Source organism: Tupaia chinensis, unplaced genomic scaffold (genome assembly GCF_000334495.1).
Source record: "Tupaia chinensis unplaced genomic scaffold, TupChi_1.0 Scaffold000355_1, whole genome shotgun sequence".
NCBI lineage: Eukaryota > Metazoa > Chordata > Mammalia > Scandentia > Tupaiidae > Tupaia > Tupaia belangeri.
This window is the reverse complement of record NW_006159850.1, coordinates 10,766,513-10,790,598: the sequence shown is the minus strand read 5'-3', so window position 1 is coordinate 10,790,598 and position 24,086 is coordinate 10,766,513. Positions and strand designations below refer to the sequence as shown.

The window sequence follows — 24,086 nt, the reverse complement described above, 5'->3', positions numbered from 1 at the left end:
CGGGGAGGCTGAATGGGAGTGCGGGGGAGGGAGGGACAGACCGCAGTCAGAGGGAGGGGAGCGCCCTGGATCCGGCTTGGAAACGTAACTTAAGCGCACCAGAGATGAGCTGAGAAGAGGGTGTCTCAGGTAAGCGGCTCTTCTTCCGCAGCCTGTGCAGACTTATTCTCAAATATTCTGGCGAGAGTCGAGGTATTCAGCCTTCTCCACACCTCCAAGCGCCAGAAGCTATCCCCTGCGTGATCTCCTTTGCCTGTGGCGCAGTCCTTTCCAGGTGCGAGGTATGAGCTCCCTGGTAAAGCTGAGGCCCCGAGGCTGGGATGCGCTCAGAGAACTCAGTTACTCAGAGTCATCCCCAGCAACTCGCAAATCTAGGGCAGCTGGAAGTTGGAACAATGAGCCTGTCACCGTGTGCGGCGTGTGAAAACTCACGGCGGGCCGGGACCTCCCTCGTCTCTCAGATCTTTCTACTCCAAGCGACCACGCTTCCAGCTCCTCAAGGCTGGATCTTGGTCCCAGACACCCAAACCTACAGCAGTTAGCTGCGACAAGCGCCGCTTGTCACCACCACTAACGTGCTCCAGTCCGATGCGAGACTGCTTGTTTGCATGATCCATTTGATTCTTTGATCCCCACTGTTTGCCAGGGTGAACAACATACACTCCCAGGGACTGGTGGAGGAGCCCGGCACTGGACAGACAGCAACAGTAGTAGATCCAAAAAGCGATCACAAATACTATACAAAAACAAAAACAAAAAACAATAAATGTCTGAATTAGATAACAGCAGAATCTCATTGAAGGGGGGAGGAGAGGCGAGAGGCTCGCATGCTAATGTGTGCACTTGTGAGGCATCTTTTGGGCATTTGCATTTAGAATACAGCCAAGGAGAGTAGGGAGTTTTATAAAGGAAGAGAAGAATAAGATCATTTTCTCCTAGGAGAGGGGGCAGAGTCTAAGGGTAGGTCTATGAAGGAGAAAAAACTCCCATGATGAAAGAGTTAAGGTCAGAGGAAGAGGCCAAAACAGTAGGTGGCTGGGTCACCTTGACCTCCCAGGTGGAGGGCTTCTGGGAGAAGCTTGTAGGAAACTTCTAGACTTCAGGGAATGTGCGTTTGTAGCGTGGGTATAGGAAGCAGTGTCATCTCTGTCAAAACCAAAAACACAACATAGGCCATGGTGGAGTGTTATCTCCCTGAGTAAAGTATTTCAGCGCCTGTGGCCCCTGGTTTTTAATCTAAAGTAGGAATCAACTGACATCAAAAAGGTATCTTGAGAATGACATAAATGTTTTTTCAAGCTCTTTATGAGTGAGCTTGAAAAGAATACTTGTGTTTCTGTTGTTCCTACATCCTATGTCACACTGTAATGTACATTGAAGTCACTTGTCATGCTGGCTTAAAAGCAAATTCCTGGCCATGCGCTATTGAAATTTTGATTCAGTTGTTTGAACGTTGGGCAAACATACATTTGTTGCGAGCCCCTGCAGGTGATTCCAACACCGGAGACTTTAGTGCTTTCTGTGATCTCAGTGACGAACCGGACACTAAAGGAAACTGGGCATCAAAGATGCAGTCAACATGGTGCTTGAGGAGCTGGACTCCCACATGGTCAACTGCAGTTCAAGTCCCAGACCTGGCAGCTTGCTTTCTCACTTTCCTTCTCTCTCTCTCCCTCTCTCTGATCAAATTAAAATAATAAATTCAATTAAATACTTATTTAAGAAAAAATAGTGCTTGAAATCATGTCACCACGCAACAGACAGAAGAAAGGAGGAGGCTGGGCTCAGCAGCATGGCAGGTCATACCATCAAGTAAACACTAAAGGAAACTGGAGGGGTAATGGTCTGTCCACATAGCTGAAAATAACCATGTCCTAGATTTGGATTTCTCCTTTGAGATACCTTTGCCTGAAGTCATTCACATCCCTTTGGTCCTCCTCTTTCATGGCCAATATTAAAGTTCCTGCATCATGGTCAGGAACTCAAGAGACAGCTCCTATCTATGCTCTGTGCTAGGCATGGAGTTTCTCCACCTCACACCTTAATGTCAGGGGCTGGATGATCGTTTGGGGTGAGGATTGTCCTACATGCTCTGAACGTGGGCTGTTTCATGGCATCTTCGGCCTCTCCCACTAGATACAGGTAGAACTCCCACAACTGTAACAAAATGTTCTCTTGGGGGCAAAATTGCCCCCAGGTGAGAATCTGGATGAGAAGTACAGATCCCACCTTCATCTGTGACATTTTTTCTTCAACAACAGGGAGAGTCGTAGCCTCTCATTCAACCGGACACATATTTGTGGAGTGTCCACCATTTGATGGACAAGTGAACTCCTCTTGAATCTCATAAAAGTGGTTCTGATTTTCCAGCTTTTATTCTGTATCCCAGTAAAATTTCATTCTCTGTAGATCCTAGTCCTCCATGACTTCGCACAGAAACCAAGATCCTAGTCACTGAGATAAAGATCAAAATGTCCACTTATTTGCAGACGACAGGGTCCAATCTGCACAGGGCCAATATGCAAGCACTCGTAAAGCTGTAGCTTCTGCGATGATGTGGTACATTCAGTTTTCCAGCAACTGGTCCTGCAATATATACTCATTGTCTCTAGATGGTGACAGAGAGTCATGAGCACAGGGTTCAGCCTTGGAGTTGTAAATCCCTAAGTAGCACCTGCTTCTGACATTCATAGCAAGCCAATGGTGAGGACCAGAGAGAGGGAGGAGATCTTGATGTGTTGTAGTCTATTAAAACCTAGCCCCAAACCTGGCATTCACTGGACATTCATACATGTTCGTAAGAAGAAATAGAGGCAAGAAAGAAGGAAGGGAGAGAGGGAGGAAAAAAAGACAGGAAAGAAAGGAAGGGGGGAAAGGAAGAAAAGGAGGAAATCAAGAAATAGTGGGAAAATTTGAAACAGAAATCTACAGTTTCACTTTTCCCCTCCTCTAAAAATAAATAGCACAGGCCAGCTGGTGGCATGGTGGTTAAGGCAGTTGCATCACACAAGGCTAACTGTGCGGTTTGAGTCCCAGACACAGGGGCTTCAGACACTCCTGGGCCCCTGGGCCCCAAATCCTGAAAGGAGTGAGGCACAGGGATTGCAGTGTGACCTCCCCTCAGATGGGGTGCTTTCTCATTTTCCCTCTCTCTTTTACTCTCTCTGTTGTTCTCCAGCAAGCACACATGTCCTCTGGCAAATAAAAAAATAAAATCAGTGGTACAGTGTTTCCTTCTTTTTCCAATAACATAAGCTAACCTTTTTTTTTCCTTCTGTAAAATAATATGTCTTAAATTATGATGTATCTCTTGCTGGACAGATGAAGTAAATGGCAAACCTTATTTATTCGTTTTCCTTTTGTCCCCACTTCATGATGTGAATGTTCCTTCTAGAAACAGAAAAGGACATTCCCAGCTGTCCCAGAACAGCAGACTTCTGGTGCTCTAGCCGGCTCCTTCCTCTCTTTTCAGAGTGGAGGGGGTCTATGTGCCTCTACCTTCTCAAAGCTGTATCAAGTAATTTGTTGGGTTTTATTGAGCAGGTGTCCAACAGTTCCATACAAAGTGTTTTCATGTCAAAAGGGAAGGCAGCCCAAAGGTACACACCCAAAACTATAGGAAGGAAAATAGAAAGAAAACACATGGCTTAACTTATTTCAACACAATGGCCAAGCCATGGAGATGTAAATGGATTTATCTGCTTAAGGGAAGGGAGAGGTAAGGGCTACTTTCTGTTCTGTATCTCAGAAATAAAGTATAGTTAGCAACAGTCTTCACAAACAGTGGGGAGCAGGTTGGCACCATATCATAGTGGTTAAGGAAGCTAGATCCCACATGGCTAATGGCTAACCATGGTTCAAATCCTGGCCCCACTGGCTTAAAAAAACACACTGGGTACATGTGTGTTTGTGTGTCAAAAATCCTGCAGAAATGGAGGATGGAGAAAAGGAGGAAAAGGGACTGGGTTGGGGCCATATCCCCTTGAGAGGTGCTCTCTTCTTTTCTCTGTCTCTCCATCTCTCTCTAGTGAGCACATTTGCTTCTGGCAATTAAAAAGACAAAAATGAGTACGAGAGAGGAGATACATGAAGACAGAGCAGCAGGTCCTAATGCTCTCTATCTTCCTTGGAGGCAACCATTTATGAAGATAAGGAGCTTCTTTTGACATACAAAATACAGAATGAAATTCAAACAAGTGACAAGCAGCAGCTTTCTAAAACTTGGTTTGTTAGTGAATAGAAGTGGAACCTCTTAGTTCAACAACTAGTTTTATAAAGGTTTTATAAAGGTTTTCTAACATAATTGAGGAGTTCTTAACTGTTCTCCCTCACATTACAGGTCTTTCTTTCACTTTCTTAGGACATTGTGTTGATTTCTTCCCTTTAAAATCTGTGCTTAGGGCCAGCCATGTAGCGTGGTGGTTAAAGCAGCTGGATCCCACATAACTAATTGTATGGTTCATATCCTGGACCTGTTGGCTTGAAAAATATGCCAAGTACATGTGCATGTCCAAAGTCCAGAGAGGAGAATGGAGGAGAAGGGATTGTTGTGTGGCCATCCTCCCTGGGGGGCGATTTCTCACTTTCCCTTGCTCTCTGACTCTGGAGAGCGCTCACACCCTGTCGCAAAAGTGAAAAAGAAAAAGAAAATAAAATCTCTGCTTGTCTGACCTATCTGTACAAGAAGGCTTTCTCTCTGCATCTCAGCTCTCCTCTGTTGGTTCTCTGACTGTGTGTGCTTGCTCTCTTGTTCTATTTTTAGTCCTTCCCAAGCCCTACTATTAAAAGTAGCTTGTTTGCCAGAGGCTGAAGAAGTAGTATTAGAACTAGACTACTTATTTCCACAAACGAACTCAAGGCCAAACTCTGAGCTCTCTGCACAGTGGACGAGTGAAGTATATATTTTGCAAAAGCTCTAGAAAATATCAGACTGGCTAAGACAGGCAAATAGCTTTGGTTTACATAGAGTATTCTCTCTTCCTTCTCCAACACCATGATCCCATCATCTGCATGCTTACATGTCTTCCCCAAGGATTCCTAGACTCTTGTCTCTAATTCCCACAAGGCTTTGGCCTGGGAAAACTAGGCTTAGGAACTCCTGCAAGTCAAATAGCACCTGGAAATTTTTAGAAAGACTCACTCTTGACCAGCTGCAGTGCTGCAGCAGTAACGCACACTTCACCATGCTGAACCATGCAAGGGTCCCCCCCATCTGTGCTGGCCATCTTATGTGCTCTGATCTTGGCTGGCTGGGGCTGAGCCTGGAGATAGACTACAGGGTGAAAATCTTGTTGGGAGTGTATATCCCCTGTGTGGAAGAAATAAACTTTAAAACAAGAGAGAGGAAAATATATATTCTTAGGCATTTCTATGAATAGCCCAATCAAGTGGGTCTGGGTTCCTGAAATAACTCAACGTATTACAAGCTAGTAATTATAACTCACTGTACTTATGGTCCCTGGAGTAGAGCACTACCTCTCAGTCAATGGAAGTTAAGGCCTCTGGGATGCTTGCCTTCATTTCTTACTGACGGAGGAAGCAAAGTCTAATAGAAAAAGTCAAGGACAGGCCTGGGCTGACTCCTCCCTCACTACAGTGATGCATGGTGTTGATATTTGCTGATTGATTGATTAGATTTGGGAGGGAGAAGGTGATTTCCTTCTCAACTTTTCCGTTTCTCTTCTTGTGATTTAATCTATTATTTGGACCTATCCTGTATTATATATAATACTTCCTTTTTGTTAAACATGGCCCAACAAGTAGGACTTGGACTCAAGTGTCATCTATTAGAATATGTCATGTTATTGATTAATGCAACTTGAGAGAAAGAATCTATCATATATTTAAAAATAAAACAAAACAAACAAAAAAAAAAAGAAAAAGGAGGAGGAAAAGTAGAGGGAGAAAGAGTAACTGGGAGGAGAAGGAGAGAATCTGCCTAAAATCCCTAACTGGGAAGTTTGAGAGTCACTCTTAGACGTGGGAGGAAGGGAGGGGAGGGAATTAATTGGTCACTGAATCTGCTTTCTAAATGACTCAGGGTCCGACCTTCTCCATCCTCATGGCAATAGATCTAGAGACGCAGACATCTCGCCTGGGCACCTTCCCCGATCACCTGACGGAGTGAGGCTACGTTAGGCACACCTCCAAGTGTCCCCCACAGCAACTTTCCTTTCCCTCCACGGCCTCTGCCAAATAAGTGAGACAGCGCAGTAGAGGCCACCATCCCCAGCCCACAGCCATGACTGCTTGGTCAGCAGTTCAGAGTTGGGAGGATGTCATTGTCATCTTTGTTTCCAGTACGAAGGACAGGGTTAGCATGTACATGTTTGATAATGAACTGAATGGAAACCTCATAGCCCAGAAGGAAAACAATCTAGACTGCTGAAACAGGCACTTTATACCACCTCCTCAGTCAACCCCAGCTAAAGGCTCTGTGGCACCCTGCACCCTGTAAGGGACAACTTCCACAACTAAATAGTTCCATGCCAGCCTGGGAATTGTGTCCAGCTTGATTGGTGTGTGTGTGTGTGTGCATGTATGTGTGTGTGTTGTTTTTAGCCTCTCCCTCATTCTCCAGTTCTTCATTCTGATTGCCTTCCCCACCCAGAATACACAGTGGCTTTTCCATTTCTTCATCCCTTCCTCACTAAACCATACATTATTGCCATTGTCCAAAGAAGTCTAAATGCCTCGAGACTTACTCTGACCTTTTAGACATACAGCCCCCACCCTAGCAGATGTTCTCAACCTTGGCGCACATGGCCAAGCCCTGACCCCTGAAATACTGAGTTAATGGATCCGCATGCACATTGGAATTAGTTTAAAAGCCCTCTGGCTCCAGGTGAATCTAAGATGCAGCTGGTCGTGCACTAACCATTGTCTGTCATCTCTGCAGTCAGTGTGGTTCCCAGACCAGGAATGTTGGCGTCGCCTGTATATGTGACGTGCAGTCCCAGGCTTTGCCTCAGACCTGCTGAAGCACACCTGCATGAGATGAAGATCCGCTGGTGACCATACACACATTAGTGGGAGCAGTGCTGTTGTGGAGTCAAGCAGGACTTACTCTGACTGGGTGAACTTGAAGCGTCTCCCACTGGCATCTATGAGATGGTTAAAATAACAGTCCAGTTCACATGGCTATATGAGCAAAAATGACCATCATAATCATCCAGTTGAAGGCCAGAGCAAGCTCTTGGTAGTGGTAGCCTCGTCAGTACTCTCTCCTCCTCTACCCCTCACCTGCCTTGGCGGTAGCGTGGGCAGTCAAAGCAGGTGAGCTCTTCATTCCCAGGGTCCTGGAAAGCACAGCCAAGAGCAGACTTGCGAAAGCCATAATCACATCCAAGTAATAGATCCAGTTTTAAGCATGTGAAAGGTCATAGCTCCCTGGGGCCAGATGGTGGCCCGGTGGTAAAACGCAATGCTCTGCAAGACAATCTCGCGTGGAAAGGTTGCCAGTTCAAGTCCTTTCTGAGCATGTGCAGCACATGTCTGTCTATCATCTGGGACTGGCTGAAGGTTAGAGGTGTATCGCAGTGGCAGGACCCTGCTGGGGGCTCTTCCTCAGGCCTCTTACTCATGGAAGAAAAACTTTTTACAAAAGCCTACAGCTCCCTTGACTTACCTGCATCACCCAAAACACCCACCACATTCAGGCCTTCTAGACGTCCTGCCTATGCAGCTACACGATTGCCATCCTGCTGGGAGTGCCTCATGGAAGCTACACCCCATATACAGACAATTTATTTCCAGGAGCTGTGCAGCTGCGTGGCCCCACCACGCTTGAGGCTGTCCTTTCCACAAGACCGCAAAGCACAATTTCAAGAGGCAGATCATTTAAAACCAATTATTGAAACTCAATCAGCTTTTGCAAGGAATTAATTTCAGGAATCCAAGGTGCCAGAGGGATAATGGTAGCAAGGATGGTGAGAGGAGGGGTGTGTCCTTTATTCTTAAAGCAGTCTGGGATCTCTGTAGAGAGATTCTAAATGTAGGGCTGGTGTCCAGAAGGCAACCCAATACCTAACATTGCTCTCTTTCTGTAGAGTCCCACAGTCCCCTGTGACTGGATGGAGTGCTTTCACATTGTCCAGGAAAGGAGAGGAGGCATTTGGGAAAGTCTGTAAGGCTAACATGGAACTGGGACATAATCACAGCCTCGGGACACCAGAGCCCACTTGTGCCTGCCCTGCAGTGTTGGACGGTTTTATGGGCATTACATTAAGAGCTTCCATCTCTCTGGACAAAGCGGGGGAAGTGCTTCCATGGTGGGTGGCCCCAATTAAACCCTGTGCCTAGTGAGTTTCCGCCCAGGCTGACTGGAAGTCAGCCAGGGCTGATTAGAGAGCAGGTACCTCAAATGGCCCAGCACTGCCATAATGAAAAAGCCCTGGAAAACTGCTCAGTGACACAGAGGAAAATCATTACAATTGAAATGCCTCCCCTACTAACCCTCCCTCCCATTTAAACAAAAAGCAAACAAAAACACTTTGTCAGATTTGCTTCAGTGTTGCTTTGCTCTGTGAGTTAATTGTACAATAAATGACAATGCTCTTAAAAAAACACACAGCCTTGAGCACACTGCTTTTGAACAAAATCTTTATTTGGTGTAAAAGCACATCAAGAAGATGAAAGCAGAGTAAAAACAAAAACAACTCCCTATGTTCTCAAAAAGGCAGATACACTGCCACATTATACAAGGAGGCCTCATACAGAGGGCTTATCAATATTACTTAATTTAAAAATAGTAGAAAGGGGCCAGCCAATGGCGCGGTGGTTGAGGCAGCTGAATCCCACATGGCCGACTGCATAGTTCAAGTCCCAGTCCCAGTGTCTTGAAAATCAAGCCGGGTGTGTAATCCTGAAAGGAGAAATACAGTAGGTGGAATTATGGTGTCGTGATTCCCCTTCCCCCCTTAGGGGGTGCTCTCTCTCTCTTCATCCAGTGCATGTGCCCACCAACAAACTAGAAAATAATAATAAGTATTTGTCTGTTATGACAAAATCAATACGCACTTTTCTTAGAAACTTTGAAAAATAAAAGAAAGTATAATGAGTATAAGAATAACTCATCATCTCCTCCTCACAGACAAGCAGAGTTCACACGGTGGCATATACCTGCCTTCTCTAAGCACTGCTGTAGCTCAAGCCACATCATATGTGCTTTCATGCCCCATTTTATTTGACAAGTATCATTTGTGGAACATGTTGCAATTATTAAGGTTCCCTGAAGCATCATTGTGAATGGCTAGGACATAACCCACTAAAGCAGCATGCTGTAATGTACTCAGCAACACTTCAGAAGGCACCTTGCTGGGGTCCAGCTGAGCTGTGATAAATAAAAGCAGGACCAAATGGGGCAGGGAGGTGGGGATTAATGTCCCTGGAATTACTGTGGCCAGAGATTATGCCAGGTAATGCTCTGTTTGGTACCCGGTCTTCTGTCCTCCAGCAACTGTGAAGGGGTTACTAAAATCCCCTTTATTGGAGAAGAAAACTGGAATTCATTGATAGGTGAGGTCACTGGCCAAGGTCCACTCCTCATCCACTGGTAGGCACAAGGCAGTATAACCTAAAGGACACGGTTTTGGAGTCTGCATGTTATTTGCCTCAGACCTTGTAAATGTTCGGGCCTCAGTGAACATGCTTTGCTTATATGCCTTTTATTCTGCCTAAAATTTCATGGGTGTTAATCACTCACACACTTTGTGACTGTACCTTCGAGTGTTAGAGTTGAAGACCAATAACTATCACTTAAAGTTCAACTTTACTTATGAAGATATCCTGGGTCTAACTAATACTATAGAACCATGAAAATAAAAGCAAGACAAGAAGTAGTAGAAAGAGACCTTGGTCTGGTGGGGAGATGAGAAGGAGGAGTGACCCAATAGCAGAACTGTCACTAAGTGATTGCTTCTTTGGGGCTGGCCCAACCCCTGTGAGCATTTAGAGAAACTAAGCATCAAAGTAGCTTTCTAATCTGGAAAATGAAAGTAAGACTATCTAATGCACAAAAAACTTAAGTCACTACCAGCTGACATAAGTTGAATAAGCAGCAATGGTAGATTCAAACAGGGTCTGGATGTACTGTTTTCTAGAAACACATGCTACATCCAACTCACCATCCACTATTGAGTAGCATGACATGTCGGGTCAGGGGGTACAATCCACCTTCAGTCATGTCAGTGGTAGTTATAGGTTTCTAGTTTGTTGAGATATGGAAGGAAAAGTCACTTGTACTCCTAGAACTGCCTATAGATGTCTTTATAGCCATCCTGAGGGCTTGACCAGACAAGATCTCAGCTAGGAATGGACAGTGTGTTTGGAACTCATCCCTAACTTTCAGAGTTACAGCCCCCTTCCTCCCCCCCAAAAAACAAAACAAAACAAAACAAAACAAAACAAAACCCACAACAAATGGCCTGTTTTAAATAGTTTGAATAGGTCACCAAGGCAAGTAACATGTCTCACCCCAAACAGTATTTATATACTTAAAATTTAGGGCAAAGTAGTTAAGAGAAGCTATGACATGAAGGACAGAGGAGAAATATAAGAAGAAACAAACCAAAAAACTTAAAAGACAAAAAGCAAAGACAATAACTATCAAAGGGATGCAATATAAAATAAACCATTTAACAGATGGGGAGAGAAGGCATAGCATGTGAAAAGAGAGCATCAAATGATAACCACCAGCAAATACTACAATTGTATAGCATTCTCAATGCTTTGTCCTTGACACCAGCCCTACGAGAAAGGTAACAAATTATAACTGGTAAACTTTAAGCTGCAGTAAAGAGTACAGTCTCTTTTTCTTTTTCCTCTCTTTATTTATGATAGAGCATGTATGTGCATACCAGAGGAGGGAGAGAGACAGGAGAGGAATATCCTCCACAGGGTCTTCTCACAACACAGTCCCCTTACTCTGTTTCTCCAGTCCTCTAGTGCATGCCTGGGTTGTTTTAAACTCGGCCAGGGAATCCAACCATAGTTACCATATAGGATCCAGCTTCTCCTGAAGCAGTGAGTTACCCTGTGCACCAGAGTCAGCACCCAAGAGGAGTCTTTGAGTCTTTGCTTCTTCTATGTAAGCCAGATGACAACTGGGTTTACTCTGTCCCTTAGAGTGGGAAGAGAAATGGATGTGAGTCCTAAAGCCCATGTGCTTTAGGAAGTCTAGCTGCCTTGCAAGGACTGGCATGACTTCCTATGGGTCTTGTCTCTCCTGGTTTACACTAAACTCTGAACATCACCCATTCTTACCTTTTCTGTTATTCTCTTCTCCTTTCTACATCAACACACATAGAAAGTAGCTCCTTTTGTTGATCTCAAACCACTCAAAAGAGGCATGCATGTAAAGAGCAGTTGTTACCAAAGTTTGGAGACTCAAATTGGTTTTGCTTTATTGTGGTAATATATATATAACATACAATTTACCATTTTAGGCATTACAGTCTAGTGGCATTAAGTGGATTTATGGCATTGCACAACCATCACCATCCAATTTAAGTGGAGATCAGACAACCCTTTCTCACAAGTCAGTTTGCCACCCACCATGTTGCCTGTGGTCTTCATATCCCTGGAGACTCCCTTACTCTCCTTTTTCATCTACTTGTCATGCAGGACAATTTATCCTCTACTCCCATTCAGTTTTATGACTCTTTGAGCAATTCAAATAACTTGTGAACATGCTCTGAAGAAATAAAAGGCCATTTATTCCTTGAGAAGAAGAGAATAACTGAGAGAGTGAGCTTCGGATTCCCTTTCTTTTCACCCATTCTCCTCTGTGAAAAGCAGATAGAAAGAGAATATCCTCATGGTGGTGAAGAGTGCCATTTCCCTCAGAAGGCAGAAATGTTTCTCAGCATCATCTCGACATAAAACATTGCTGCTATCGTCAATTTATGAAATATAAAAGAATGCATCTCTTAACTGTGGGACTAGGAGAGAAACCAACCCCAGTATTTCAATCATGGTTGACCTAATGGGGCCATTTCAAGGTAACCATGGAAGGTCAACCTTATGGGTCATAATTGGAGAAGCACTCAATTTGGCAATATCCTAAGCTCATATTTCTCCAGGAGAAGCCTTTTAAGTCATCACCAACTTCTTCAGTATGGCTTGATGTCTCTTCCCCGGTTTCTTTAAACACACAGCATTTTATTCAGTTTAGGGCATAGAAAACAAAATGAAAAATTAAAGTGGATGATTTTACTAATGGACTTTGAGACTCTGAGATCCAGGGGCTCTGAGCAGATCTCAGGAGAAATGTCTACAAGAAAAAATGGGGAAGGATCTGGGGAAGCTGGAAAGCCCATCAGACTATGAGACAAGTGTGGCCTCAAGTGAAGGAAAGAAGAAAAGAGGGTTGAGTGGAATCATAGAACTGCACTCAGACTGAGACTTCTAATTCAACTTAGATATCCATGCAGTATAAGGAAGGTTCTGGAAGCCACTGAAGAGGTTTCAAACCAAAGCTAGCCATCCCAGGAGTTCTATGTCTCCTGGGAATGGGCCTGCTGCATTGTCTGGCTATACTCATTGACTGGCCAGAAGCAGCCCACTAGAAGTGTGTTCTGGGCACAATTACAGAGGCATTGGATCATTGGAAAAGTCATGACCATTTTTGCATAGAAAAAAAAAATCCGTCATGACTTTTCCAACAACCCAATAGAATTTGATGCAGAGCCTGTAGGTCCTTGGTTAGTTTCCCTCCCTGTGGTTGGATGTTTGTGAAGCACATTCTCATGGCCACTGGACTAGACACTTTTAAATATTTAATAAAGCAAGCACAGATCCCCTACCTCCAATTCAACTAGACATGCGTGTACTCAACAACATGCCCTTTGGGCAAGCAGCACCTGCCTGCCCTCTGAGTTGCACTACTTTGTGGTATTAGCGTCAAACCAGTGAGCTCATCTCTTTCCAGGACATGTTATAAATGTCCTTCTCTATGTACAGTTGATCTTCTCCCACTCCACCCACCTCCCCTCAGAATGTTCTATTATTTTGTCTTGTTTCATATTAAAACCTGGATCTCAGCTTTGATTGTGTGGCTCTCCTGTTTCTTTCTGCAGCCACTAGTCCCCAAATAACAAGCCATCAACACCATAATCAAGTGTAAACAATACCTCTCTGAGATGAACTCCTCGCAGTGGAGGCGGTCTAATCGTCTTCCCCTATCCTGATGGTCCTGCTCTTCCTGTTACTGCTGTGCAGATGATGTGAGAGGCCAGCCTGAGTGTCTGGATCCCGGCCAGCCAGCTGGGAGTCCTTTGGTGGGACCTGAAATAGTAATCAAGCAGGGCAGACGGAGGTGAGGGGCTTTCAGAATCCTACCTGAGTGCTCCGTAGGTGGCCGTAGGGCACTTGACTCAGATCCAAGAGAGGCACCTGGCTGCATGCTGGCATAGTGCCAGTTTCAGAGGGTGAGCTTGCCCTGAATGATGGTGTCTGGACTCCGTTCATGCTTCATTGTTGTGCGTCTCTTTAAAATTAATTCCTCAGTGAAAGATGTTTGAAACCTAAGCCTCCCTCACCCCCCTCCACATTTTATTTCCAGTTGCAGGCACTTGTCCCTGTGGAAAATCAGGAGAGTCTTGCTAATAAGCAAATTGCTGCTGGAAATTGAATCCCTGAATAATGGCTGACACGGGGGTTGAAATATTGAAGCATCTCCCACATCAAGAAATGACTGAGGAAAAAGCAAACTAGTCTGTCTCCCAATAATAGGCAAGGCTATACCTGGTGAAGTAAATGTAGAAGAGATTATTTCCCCCAAATATCAAGAACACAGAGCTAGAAAAACTGTCCTTCCAAAAACATACATGGACTAATACAGTAGTTGTCTGAGTGTGGCCCCAGACCAGCAGCACCAGCAGCACCAGGAAACTCATGAGAAGTAATGCATTTTTTTTTTTTGAGAGAGATTTTCACTGTAGGACGCGTGCGCTCGCCAGACAGACAGAGAGAGACATAGAGACAGAAAGCGAGAAATCACCCCCCAGGGGGGATGGTCACGCCGCAATCCCTTCTCCTCCATTCTCCTCTCGGGATCTTGGGCACGCACGCACACGCGCCCGGCGTGAGTTTTAAGCCACCAGGTCCGGGACACGAACCGCGGTCGACTACGTGGGAGTCCAGCGACATAGCCATTACGCAACTGCTGGTTCCCAGAGAAGTAATGCATTTTTGATACACTCACCCCATTGAATCACGAGCTCTAGAAGTGAGACTCACTACTCTGTTCCAAGGGCAGATACTGCTAAAGTTTGAGAACCTCTGCTCTAGAGACTAGTTGTTTTCTGTTTGTTTGTTTTATAAATAACTAGAACAGAAAATAGTTTGCTTAATCATGTCATAATCCCATCATGCCTTCTCATAGTGTATTTGTTTGAGTATTTATTCATAACTACAAAGGGGCTTTAAAATTTTCGTGGTTAAAATGCAGGGATTGGAGGACACAGATGTATGAGACAGGACAAAGAAAGGTCATGGTAAAAGTTTGGGAGTTTATTACAAGAGACATAGGTATCCTTGAAGACAAGGGCAGAGTCAACATGAGCAAATCGTCACTTAGAGAAATGCCAATCTGCTTGATGCATGGAGAACCAAACAGAAAGAGACGAGGGTGGAAAGTACCATTAGGAGGGCATTGTCGTTGTTCACACCAGAGACGCACTAGGGGAGACCAGGCTGGTGGATGTGGAGATTTAGAGCTGTGGAAGGAACTAAGAGATACTAAGGAAGAGTCTGTGACAAGTCCTGGGGTAAGGGAGACAAGAGTGTCAAAGGTAATTCCTGTCTCTGGTTTGTGTAACTAGAGGAATGGGGATACTAACATCTCTGAAAAAACATCAGGTTTGGAACAGAGTGGGTGATAAGGACAAAAAAAAAAAGTTTTTAAACCATTGAGTTTTAGATGTCCTTGAGATATCTAAGGGTAAGCCTGGAGGAGGTGCTCAGAGAAAAGATTTGGGATGCTTATCAAAATGTGATTTGCACATCTAAGCCTCACAGTTGAAGCATGCCAAGAGAGTCTAGAATAAGAAGACAGTAAGTCTTGGGAACCAGCCTGAGGATCCCAATAGAAATGACTCATAAATACCAGGAGCTCAAGAAGTTTGCACAATAATATGAAGAAGAAAGATTAGAGGAAGGAAAAGGATGATAAAAGAATAAAGCTTACTTTATTGAGTTCAAACTTCAGCTGTGCCATCTCAAATACTTTGTTATTCCTTCTAAGCCTTAGTTCTCTCATCTGTAAAATGGGGCAAGGTGGTCTGCACTTTTTACGTGTATTGTGCAGATTAACGTAGGAAATGCTCAGCAACCTTAGCCATTATTATACCATGCAAGACACAGCGAAGGCTTTGTAAGAGTATCGGATGAATAAATCACTGAATAAATGATGTCAGTCCGCTTTGTCATAGACTTGTTTTTCTGAAATCAGTATGAAGTAATGGAGTCGGGCAGAGAGGAGGGATTGTGTTTGAGTTTTGCATGCAATCTGGAAAACTTAGGCATTTCTTTTGAGCATTTTTTCTCATTGAAGAAATGGGATATACTGAGGCATGACTTCAATCTAGCAACCTTTTTCAAAAAGACAGATTAGATGATCTTTGAAATGTTGCTCTTCTCTGAGGAAGTAAAGCAAGTCTGTATTATCCCATATCACAGTCAACAGGATGGATTACTCCAATTTCTCCATTTGACACTTTATTCACCATACTCAACTTCATCATTTTTAAAAGTCTCTATTACTTTGGGACCTCATCTCTTTCGAAACTATTACCTGTGATATGCATTTTTGCAATAAAATTAAAGGGCAAATATCAGGAGTATGAGGCACCAAAATGGCTGGACAAATGCAGCGTATGTCTCTAGAAGGCTGTCAATAACTCAGAACTCACAGAGCCCGGTTTCTGTGCAGCCAGCAAAAGGAGGGGACCAGTCATTGCAAACACTTGAGTGCATCAGCCCAACCAACCCTACGGCACGTTAATACTCATTTTAATTAGCATTAGAAAACTGCATGGATTAAAAATAAAAGAGTAAGGGAAGTGACCTGAGACCCATTTATTTTTTATTGAATGTTCTATTCATTCAGAGACCAAAAAATTAACAACAAAAAGCTAGGGTTGTTACTAGAAAGAAAACTTTAAAGATGATGAATGGCACTATTGCATCTTCAGATAGAAATAAGTATCTTCTTAGGACTCATTCAAGAAATTTCTCTTTGCTTGACTTTCTGAAAACATGGGAGCAGCATGCCATAAATGCTGTATCCTAAAAAATGATGTGAAGATTATTAACTCCAAAGGTGTCCCCAGCCAACAACCAGGAGTTACCTTTACTTTGGAGGAAGTTTCAGAACCAAGGATATTGTCTACAGTTGCATAAATTCGGAAGGGATATCTTAATAAATAATGCAACCTGACTGTTTTTACAAGGGCTCCAAAAGCCTCATGATTGAGAGCTCATGCACCATCTCTCTGAGACATCATCGTGTTTCATATAAAAGATTTTATGCAATTAATAGCTTCTTAGAACCATGATAATGAGAATAAAATGATAATTAGAATTTATTAAGTGTTTACTTTGTACTGGAACTATACTAAGCATTTTTATCCATTAGCCATTTGATCTTCACTATAATCCTAAGAGGAAAGTCTCTTCGCTCTCCCTGTTTTAGAAAGAAAGAGACTGAGATACAGAGAGGTCAAAAAACACAAAATTACTTACCCAAGACCACATGACTAGTGAATGATGAAGCTGGGATTAAAAAAGTTTATCTGACTCCAGACTAAGCCCTCTTAACATGAAGCAGGAAACAGTGTTATAGGTTTCTCCTTTCAGCCATTGAATAATAACTCTTCCTCCTTGTTGGAAAAAAAAAAATATATATATATATAACAAGGAAGACCAGGTAGGTAGATAGATCGATAGATAGACAGACAGACCAATTTGAAAGGGAAAAAAACTGTTAAGCATCATTACAATTGTTGTTGTTGTAAAAGAATAAAAAAATACAAGGAATCTTTGAAAAGTTTGTAGAAAATGTATATTATGAAAAAATAGGCATACACTTCAGATTTTTTTTGCAACGGAATTAACTTATACTTTAATTCCACTTCCCACTAACTTTATGAAGTCCCCTCATATAAGTTAAAAAAAAACCAGAATGATACAAATTTTGGAAACTGAGTCTAATTGTCTGTGTGCCAACCTCAGTCTTGCTTGTTCGTTTTGCCAAACCTACATACTACCTATTTAACTATATGCAATTAACTTGATGCACTTGACCGAAAAAACTTGAAATGACTTTATCTAATGTGACTATATTAATAGTTGAAAACAGTAAGTTATTATTACCTTTTTCAATGTCTGCACCCCCGAGAACCTTCTGGAGTATCAGAAGTGGAATGCAGCCCTCACACTGGAGACTCCAGTCAGAAGGATGGGGAATGTAAGGAAGGAGACAAAAGAAAGCAAACAATGGCTAGGAGACATGGCGGCTCCAGACCTCTCATGTCCAACATATTTTTTCTGCTTCCCATAGGGCATGACTCGGTTGCCTGGGAAACTCTGGTCTGTATAACCTGACCACATGTCATCCTGTGACATATGGAAGGGCCCCTCAGCCATACCAACAGCCTGTCATAGACATGTCACCAGAGGTCTGCACATTTCACGTACAATGGGCTCTGAATTTAAAATCGAACAGCTACTCATCACAAGGAAAAGGCATCACAAAACAAAACATGAAATGTTCTCAATTCAACAGTGGATTTAAGAACATATAACACTGTGGTCGCCTGTACATAGGCAAAAAATGCAGCACAGCCCAAATGTTTAGTTTCAAAAAAATGGAAACATCTAATCAGTTTGGTTCTTGTGTCTTCTCTGTGGTCCAATTAATCAAATCGGAAGGAACCAAAACTGGTAGCCACTTGCCAAAAAATGCAAAAACATGCCTGACGCTGATTATTAAATAAACAACTCCCCCCAAAAGGAAGCATTATAGAGAAAGACAAACATTCTCCCCCCAAATTGTAGCATTTTGAACTCCTCCCACAAGGAAAAAACTAAACTAACCAGAAATTGAGGACCTATCAGATCGTATTTTATTCTAAACATAAGATATCAAAATGTCTAAGTTGTTGCTTAAAAATTTAGGAGTGTTATTGCTTTGTCTTCCATTTTAAAGAAAATATTTCTTTATGGAGTTTTATAAGATTAATTTCCTCTTAAATGTGACAGCTTCCACGGCCAATACTAATTAAATTTTGACTTCAGAATCTTGTTCATGATTTTTTATGCCGTAATTCAGAAGCCAGGCTTCCAGGATGTCAAGGCCGTCTGGTGTCAGGATAAGAATCAACTGATTTAGATAACCAGGTCAATGTTCCAACCCTGATACTGACTTACTACAGGGGAACGGTCCACTCAATTTATCTCTCTGATCTTTAATTCATCATGTGGAAAGTGGTAACACTTCATATGACTGTGGAGAACATAAATGAAAGAGTAAAGTGAGTGCTTTTTGTGGTTGGGTAGAAAAAATACATCTGCAAGGATACCCATCACATCCTCCATTGAGCTCTCCTTTTGGATATGCGTAGAGGGACGCAGGTGCATGACGCAGAGGGTTTAGTAAACAGAATGATGGAGGCCCCCTGTTTTGTATTTTACACACTTGCAAGCTATTTGACTGTGATGTGTTAACATGAACATGCTTACTGTATAAATGTCAAAGATTAAACAGGCATTTAGGAATAAAAATAACAAGAGGGGCTGGCGGGTTGCATGGTGTTTAAGGGTGCTGGAGTCCCCCATGGCCGACCACGGTTCGAGTCCCGGACCTTGTGGCTTGCTTTCTCACTTTCCCTCTCTCTCTTTCTCACTCTGTCTCTCTGTGTTCAAATTAAAAAATAAATAAAGTTAAATAAAATAATTCTTTAAAACAAAATACAAGAAGAAAAACAAAAAGACAAAAGGTGCCTTGGGAAGAGGTTTTGGTTCATTGATTTATATCCTGACCCAGTGAAACCAAGTGGAATTTGAGGTCTGTGTCCTTTTTCCCCGCAAATGCCTGTCTTGACTCTAAGGGAAGCTGTGCAGTAGAGAGACAGGAAAGGCAGCACCTCAGAAATCCCGGCCCATTCAAGGCTCCAACTGCTTCACGGAACAGCCTGACATCCTTACTTGATCCTTAAAGAAATGTCAAAGAAAAAGAAAATATAAGCCCCTGACAAATATCTTCAGTCACTCCATTTATCATAACTATAGTCACAACAGGGATGCTCTCAATCATTAACATTTATTTTTTATTTTACTAAGATTCTGGAATTGTACTTAATTTTTAAATGAGTGCTTTTTAAATGTTTGCAAAACCATTTGAAAAAGGCATCATGATTGTCCCCATTTTGCCAATGAGACAACTGATGCTAGAGAGTTATGGGAATTGATCTATGGTCTTGCAATTAGCAAGTTGTAAAACCGGAAACTAAAATTCCAACAATCTGGAATGCTCCATGGGATTAAAGAGCAGCTTAAAGAACATAAGCTGAGAAGTTGGCAAGTTGGTTCTTTATGAATATAGTTGAACTTTTTATGGGCTTGACTACAGATTTGGAATTTTTAGTGTTGTAGGGGATGGGGCAGGTCTTTGTGTTCAACATTTCTCTCTGAAAAGGAGAATAAAGAATCTTTGCCACATATTCATGGCAGGTGACCTTCTATTCTCGCTTATACAGCTCCAGTAAAAGAAAACTCAAGATGTAAGTGAACATACCTTTGTACTGTTGGATAACTGTCCTCATTACTTCGTCCGTAAGCATAAATTGGTTGCCTTATGAAACTGCACCAAAGACCTTAATCCTTGTATCCTTGGGCCCACTTAGTTCAGTTCATTTTCTCTTCCATAGGATAATGTGATAGTACTTGAAGTATATTCAATAATACTTGAAATTTCTGAAAGAGAAAGTAGAGTTTAAGTTTAAGCAATGTATAGCCCTGGGCTCCATTCTGTTTGGTGTAGCCCTTAATCTTTGTGTAAGTTCCTTAAATTCTGAGTCTCACTTTCCTGGTCTACAAACTGGAGAATATAATACCCGTGCTAAGGGGGTTATAAGAACCAGTACAAAGCTCCCAGCATAGGATAGCACCAGGCCCAGAATAAATACCAAGGACATATTAATTTTCCCTTTCATGGTTTTGTTGATCTTTCTATAGTGTTTCCTGAACCCCTTGAAATATGAGGCTCCCATCTAGACAATATTCCAGGTATACTGTGATGCAAAGATAGGTAGGAAGGACAGGCCCCATGACATAAGCTCTAATTTTCCATTTACATGTCTTGGTCCTTCCAAGGATCCCTATTTTCCAGGACATGAATGAAACAAAAAAAAAAATCAGTTCTCTTTCTCCTGCTTACTAATGAAGTCTCAGTTCTCCCACACTTAACTTATTGATTTTATTTTCAGTCCCCAGAGTAAAATCACCTTTCCTCCCTATTGAATTCTAGTCTTCAGTTTTCAGTTTCCTGTGACCGCCTGTTGATCTCATTCTGTTGGAGCTGTGTCATCTATGCTGTTAGCAAGCCATCCCTACTTCGTGGCAGCTAAAAATGTGATAAGCATACTTTCAACCCAAGGAATTGATAAAAAATGACAAACAGGACAAGGCCAGGGAATGATCCCCATGTCAGTCTGAGGCAGACCTCCCACTGAGCTGACGCAAAGTCATTAATCAACGCAGGCTGGATGGAGCTCCTTGGTCGTCATGATTGTGTCCAGCAGCCCTACCATCTAGTTCCCATGTCATAAGCTTGCTCACATGACTATCAGGGAAACTTTACCAAGTGCTTTTCTGCAGTCAGAATGCATTTGGCTTCTGACCCACCAGCCTCACAAGTAAAACCATCAGTATAAGATGTAGAGTTCTTTTGGCACAAAAACACAAAACACATTAGCATCAACACTCACTCATCAACGCTCATCAATATAATAATGGACACAAGCGCTTTCTTAAAGATCATTTTCTTTAAAAAGGTTAAGTCAGTTCTTTGGTTTTCAGAAGTGACTTAGTAGGCACCCTTATTTTAGAACATTTGAGTCTGGCCAATCTAATGGCCACCTTTCCTACTCTCTAAGAAAATTCAACTGTTACACAAAATCACTCTAATGGATCTTCAGAACTCTAGAGTTGTTTTTGTAAGCCCTGAAGGCAAGATACCTGCTTTTATGTGTGAGATCATTATCTTCTTTTCTTCCTAGGGTAGCAGTTTTGCTTTTCAAAAACTTATTTGATCTTTTCTTTGTTGTTGGAAGATAGACCCCGAGCAGCTTCGTTTAAGATACTGGGAGGGAGAAAACTGCGCATCACAGAAGCAGTGCCTTATTCTTTTATCAGTCCAGTCTTAGATGCTTTTCTAGCTTGTTATATTTTAAATTGAAAAAAAAAAAGGTTTAGAAACTTTTATTCTTTACAATTCTACAAGTTTCTTTAATACCCATCTCATCATAATAACCAAGAGAAATAGTTTTTTTGTTTAATAACAGATATTTGTATTTTTAAGCTAGTATAAAAATAAACCCTGGTTTGTGCTGTTCCATATTCCTTATTCCATAAGATTGAAGTCAGGTGTGATATATTGGCTGCTTGGACTGTACTGTTTTAAAACATTGTATGTCTAATAAATATTCACCTTTTGAATTTAATTTTTATATAATTGTGAGAATAATCTTATCTATGGTGATAAAGAATTTCTAATTGTCTTTTTGAGTTATTTCCTTAACATGAATTCTTCTGAGAGAGAGAACTGGGTCACAGTAAGTGAGTGTCTATACACCTCTTAATATATATTGCCATGTCCCTTTGAAATCATTTATAGTGTCATCCAGCCACGGTGGTGTACACTGCTAAGATGTTGTGTTCTGCAGGTTGTGACCACATGGGAGGCCCAGCCTAAAAGCGAGGGATTGTAGTGTGAGTTTATAATCCCAGACATTTGGGAGGCTAAGGAGGAACGATCACTAGGCAGTGAGGCCCTGTCTTAAACAAAAATAATAATAATGATATAGTGCCATCACTCACGTATAAGAATATTGCTTAAAAATACACCTGTGAGGGACCAGAAGATAGGGTAATGGCTATTTCGCTGGACTCCCATGTAGTCAACAGTGGTTTGAGTCCTGGACCCAGTGGCTTAAACTCATACTGTGTGTGTGTGCGTGCATGCTCAAGATCCCAAGAAGAGAATGGAAGAGAAGGGATTGTGGTATGGTCATCCCCCCTGGGGGCGGTGATTTCTCACTTTCTGTCTCTCTGTCTCTATTTTTCTGGTGAGTGCACATGCCTTATATCAAAAACCTCTCAAAAAAATACACATGAATTACATATATTGTTAATTTTCCAAGCGTTTTGTCTTAATAGACATTCTTCCATTTGTATTTGTTCCATTAAGCCTTACTTCTTTTATTTATTTATTTATTTTTTATTTATTTGCCATAGACATATGTGCTTGATAGAGCGAGACATAAAGAGAGAGACAGTGAGAGGGAAAGTGAGAAATCACTCCTCAAGGAGGAAGGCCACACCGTAATCCCTTCTCCATTCTCCTACTGGGATTTCGGGCATGCATGCACACATACTCAGCACGAATTCCAAGCCGGCATGTCCAGGACTCAAACCATGGTCAAACATGTGATAGTCCAATGCCTTAACCATCTGCTGGACCCTGAAACCTTACATTTATGGTCTATGGCTATTTAGACAGTATACAAATTGTGATATTGGTTACATCAGTTTTATCATAAGTTAAAAAGAAAGTTATTTTAGTTAGTTTTGTTCTTCTCCTTTTAAAATAGTGTAATTAGATTTTTTTTAATGTGGCAAATTTACATAATTTTGTTCTCATATTACCTACTTCATACATTTATCAGAGTTGATTGTAATGGTAACTTTATTATAGCCATGTGTTAACCAACAATGGCAAAAAAAAAAAGGACAGCTTTCAAAATTCACCAAATTTTTCTGATGTAAAAACAATGACAAAGAACCCGTTTATGTTAAGTATGGCAAATACTGGGGCAGCGATAAAGATGAGGTAGATACGGCCCTTATGTTCAGAGATATGTAATTGCTAGGGTATAGTGAAGGAAATCCTAATCTTAGCCATTCTGACTGGGGTTTTAGGTGAATAAAGACTAAATAACAACAACCAAACCCCCACTGCAATAGGAAGCAGAATATGGAAAACACCTTGAATAGAGCGAAATACCATAGGGAGTCAGAGATCAGAGAAATGAATTTGAGATTTAAAACTCACTGTTTGGTGCAGTAGGAGGTAGTAGAGTTCATGGTGATTAAGACTTATCAAAGCACAAAAGAGTTTTTTTTTTTTTCTAACTTGAGCAAGTTAGAAAATACTGCCAAATAAGGCTAATTCCTTGGGACTCAGAAATAAACTCTTCTCCCTGGAGAAGGATCTTCTCTTACTCTTTGTTTCTTAAAAGCTGAGATTGTGCTGAGAAATGCAACTACTTGGGAGCTGTGCTGTGGGAGAATGTAGTGTGTTTGGGTGTGTTTGCTTTTGGGTGGTGCTTTCCCAAGGAGGAGAGTTTGGTCTGGGGTCCAGAAGGACGCTGGGAACCGGGCTTGGTTCCCTGTAATCCTGCGAACGTGGAATGTGACTCGTATGCTGAGCCATCACCGTGTTTTGCTATTCAACACTAGAACTGTGAAAAGACAATTTATCATTCCAATATTTATCAGGCAAGTCCACCGAAGACCAAGCATTTGTATCACTTTGTTTATCTTCTGCCACCCAGAAATCCCACTGTCACTAGTTCTGGGTCTAGAGAATGGAATGTATCCATTGCATTTTTTTTCCAGGAGAGCTGATAGGGTGCTGGGCTTCCTTACCCTGCAAGGAAACTTGTTTATTGATCTTGAGTAATTCTGAGAACCTACATTCCAGGGCAGCTTGTCAAAATACTGGTCAAATTAATAAGTTATTTGATTATTCCCTCATGGTTGCCAGGGAGTCCATAAATCTGATACATGATGAAATTACATTACAT

At 42.0% G+C, this 24,086-nt stretch overlaps 1 long non-coding RNA gene across 1 annotated transcript; it reads right to left on the bottom strand.

Moving 5' to 3' along the window:
• Window positions 1-10,960: 10,960 nt before the first annotated feature.
• Window positions 10,961-16,864, bottom strand: LOC114008547 (uncharacterized). Its single transcript, XR_003550063.1, has 3 exons — window positions 16,744-16,864; window positions 13,131-13,284; window positions 10,961-11,119 (listed from the first exon to the last, which is right to left on the bottom strand). It is a non-coding gene; the product is annotated as an uncharacterized LOC114008547 (long non-coding RNA).
• Window positions 16,865-24,086: the final 7,222 nt, after the last annotated feature.